The sequence below is a fragment of the Ambystoma mexicanum genome, chromosome 2q (assembly GCF_040938575.1).
Source record: "Ambystoma mexicanum isolate Mex_15411 chromosome 2q, UKY_AmexF1_1, whole genome shotgun sequence".
Classification (NCBI taxonomy): domain Eukaryota; kingdom Metazoa; phylum Chordata; class Amphibia; order Caudata; family Ambystomatidae; genus Ambystoma; species Ambystoma mexicanum.
In genome coordinates, this window is record NC_090924.1 from 259,496,287 (window position 1) to 259,498,997 (window position 2,711).

The window sequence follows — 2,711 nt, forward strand, 5'->3', positions numbered from 1 at the left end:
GCAAAAGATGTGCTGTAAAGTTGCAGTATTTCAAATCTTAATGTTTTAAATGTTTGAATGTGGACCAGCGCTTTGAGGTCATACCAATGATATATAAGGCGCTATATAAATGCCAAGTAACATAACATAACATAAGGCATAACATAAAGCCCCCAAAAACTCACTAGGTCTTTTTCAAGCCCCATTGCTATTCTTGGCCACACCCACACATTAGTGGTAAATAGTTACAGCCCTCCAATGAAAAATGTCACCAACCGCCACTGCTCACGGAGAATAGATCTATCCCCCTTGACACACACACTAATGGTCCTGTGTGTGGCAGTACTTTGATCAGCCACCAGGAAAGACTGTCAAGGATAACGAGTTTCCAATCTTCAGCAAGGTGGAGGGCTGTGTTAAGAAGGTTAGACAGGTCCACGATCCGGCATGACATCATTAGGCCTGCCATGCCAAGCAGCCAGAAAGATTGGTGCCAGTGGCAACTATGATTGTGGGCACCAGCAGGCCTGCCTTGCTGGCCCCACCCAAAGAAACAGTTAGAGGCAATCCACCACTGGCAGTGCCTGCTTTGGGGCAGAACCTGAGGGACCAGTTGATGAGGCACACAGTTGCATACAGCTTGCACCGTGCGGTGCCTCTTGTCTGGGGGTGCGGAAATCCACAGCAATCAAGACTGCCTTGGAGAGGCATTCCTTGCAGAACCATTGTTCCCTTCTTTAGGTAGTTGTACAATGGGGGAGGAGGAGGCATGCATCTGGGAAAGACTGTCTTCTCAGAGAAACTCCAAACAATAGAGAGTGACAGAGCAATCGTGGGAGATAATAGAATGTTGGGGTGGCTGTACAATGTAGGAGTGTCCACGATCTTTAACAGGGGGCCACACTCTGTGGGAGAGCCTAAACATGTTAGTGGGAATCATGCTCTGTGGAACAGCCTATGAGCTTTAGTGTGTTGCAACACTCTGTGGCAGTAGAAAAACAGTAGTGGGACAAAAGGCAATGGCATGTTGTCATCTGCAAGTTAGTAACTGGTTAGAAGCTCTCAGTCACAACTACAGCTATCCATTTACCATCCACACCCAGCACACAACTGTTGGGTGCCTGACATACATTTTGTAATAAGTCAGCTTCATCATCCAAAATGGTGTGTTCGCTAGGGTGTTCCATAGTCTTCTGCTATTAATGACTGTTAATAGTTATCATTATTCATTGTTAAGCATGTTGGACTGTGAAGCTTCTTCCATGGTTAAAGTCCATGGACGGAACCACACCAATTACAATCTTCAACTGCATACTTTTGGCGGGTTGGGGGCAGCATAATCATTCAATAGGAACTTGCACACATGCAGCTGGGCCAATGGACCAGCTGCTGCACCCTTACTGTACTGTCCTTTCCCACATAATCACTAATAACCCAATGGCTGGTGCATTGTCTTTGAAACCGCTATTATATTAGATCAGGATCTGGTCAAACGAGCACCTAGCACCCTACCGTTTGGTGTTAACACATTTGTTAACCCCTAGTGGGGTGCGTTTACTTGCTTGGTTCAGGTCTATACATATAGAGCTTACCAAAGTGGGTTTGGCCTCGCTTTGGGAGAACCCTAATTGTATGATACCGGGGTCCAAGTTGGTGGTGAAACATGCCTTCCATGTCGCAGCTGGAGACCGAATGATGCAGGAATGTATGGCATTGAGTACAGGGTGCCTTTACCTCCCTAGCAAATTGGCTAATGTATTCAAGGAATACCTTGACAATGTTAGACCTGCATATGCGCGTTCTCTATATATACAATTACGCACTAATACATTGGAGGTAGCCACGTTCACGGCCAAATGGAAGGCACATAATAGCTGTGTGTGTGTAGCCTGTGGCAATACCAATGAACCCATTCTGCACCTTATGCTTTTTTTGCACTAGATATAATGATTTTAGAAATTGTTATTTGGTACCCATATTTAATTTTTAAATTTTTTTTATGGAACGCTTCACGAATTTGCGTGTCGTCCTTGCACAGGGGCCATACTAATCTTCTCTGTATCGTTCCAAATTTTGTATAAATGCTGCCGAAGTGAGCACACCCATATTTAAATTAAGGGATGTGAGGTTAGTGCAAGCAGCCTTGGAGCTCTGTATAAATGCCAAGGACCCGGTGACGGTGTTTGCTGTGTATAACTATCTGCACCGGGCATGGCTGAGAAGATCAGAGCTAGAATGTGCCCTGTGCCTTTTAATCAGAGGGGTTGTCCTTAGCTCTGACATGTGGCCCTTGTTAAAAGCTCATGAAATGATGTGGAGGATTTTTAACTCTGCTCTGAAAAAGTGATCGTCGTTCTTATTGATTTGATGTACCTTTTTTTAACAAGGCCTGGATGAGGTTTTATGATGTGGTTCTATGCATTTTAATATATGAAACATATTTGAATGCTAATGAATGAACATAATGAATGTTATGTACAAATTGCATTCTGTGTGTTATATGCTTTTATGGCTCAAAAAGCAGAATAAAGATCTGTTTCATCAATCACTAATCACTTAAAGCCACAGGATGCCTGTTATCTTCCATTGGCTCCACAAATCACTGGCATTTTCTCCAGACATGTCACTTCAAATTTCTTTTCACTAGAAATGACCAAATGGCACCAAATGGCACTTGTATTGTCCACACCTTGAATGTGTCACAGAGCATAAACAAAACAAGGGGAGGAAGG

At 43.8% G+C, this 2,711-nt stretch overlaps 1 non-coding gene across 1 annotated transcript; it reads right to left on the bottom strand.

Annotated features, from left to right (window-relative positions):
- Positions 1–1,972: 1,972 nt before the first annotated feature.
- Positions 1,973–2,079, bottom strand: LOC138570486 (U6 spliceosomal RNA). The gene has a single exon (XR_011303533.1). It is a non-coding gene; the product is annotated as a U6 spliceosomal RNA (small nuclear RNA).
- Between the last annotated feature and the right edge of the window lie 632 nt (positions 2,080–2,711).